The following is a 1,096-nucleotide window of genomic DNA, read 5'->3' as shown; positions in this document are numbered from 1 at the left end:
AACTAAACCCCTATCTCTCACCCTACACAAAACTCAACTCAAAATGGATCAAGGACCTCGGAATCAGACCAGAGACCCTGCATCTTATAGAAGAAAAAAGTAGGTCCAAATCTTCAACTTGTTGGCTCAGGATCAGATTTCCTTAACAGGACTCCCATAGCACAAGAAATAAAAGCAAGAATCAACAACTGGGATAGATTCAAACTAAAAAGCTTTCTCTCAGCAAAGGAAACTATCAGAAATGTGAAGAGAGAGCCTACAGAGTGGGAGAATATCTTTGCCAACCATACCTCAGATAGAGCGCTAATTTCCAGAATCTATAAAGAACTCAAAAAACTCTACACGAAGAATACAAATAATCCAATCAACAAATGGGCTAAGGAAATGAACAGACACTTCACAGAAGAAGATGTACAAGTAATCACCAGATATATGAAAAAATGTTCAACATCCCTAGTAATAAGGGAAATGCAAATCAAAACTACCCTAAGATTTCATCTCACCCCAATTAGAATGGCGATTATCAAGAATACAAGCAACAATAGGTGTTGGCGAGGATGTGGTGAAAAAGGAACACTCATACATTGCTGGTGGGGTTGCAAATTAGTGCAACCACTCTGGAAAGCAGTGTGGAGATTCCTCAGAAAGCTTGGAATGGAAACACCATTTGACCCAGCTATCCCACTCCTTGGCCTATACCCAAAGGACTTAAAATCAGCATACTACAGAGATACAGCCACATCAATGTTCATTGCTGCTCAATTCACCATAGCCAGATTGTGGAACCAACCTAGATGCCCTTCAGTTGATGAATGGATAAAGAAAGTGTGGCATATTTATACAATGGAATATTACTCCGCAATGAAGAATGATAAATTATGGCATTTGTAGGCAAATGGTCGAAATTGGAGAATATCATGCTAAGTGAGATAAGCCAATCTCAAAAAACTAAAGGACGAATGATCTCGCTGATAAGCGGATGAGGACATATAATGGGGGGTGGGACGGGCTAGCATTAGGTTTAGGGTTAGGTTTAGAGTTAGGCTAAGGAGAGCAGTAAGAATGAAGGAAAGAAGGACTGTGTAGAGGGAAAAGA

Source organism: Sciurus carolinensis, chromosome 10 (genome assembly GCF_902686445.1).
Source record: "Sciurus carolinensis chromosome 10, mSciCar1.2, whole genome shotgun sequence".
Taxonomy (NCBI): domain Eukaryota; kingdom Metazoa; phylum Chordata; class Mammalia; order Rodentia; family Sciuridae; genus Sciurus; species Sciurus carolinensis.
The sequence above is the reverse complement of the archived record's forward strand: the minus strand, read 5'-3'. Positions refer to the sequence as shown.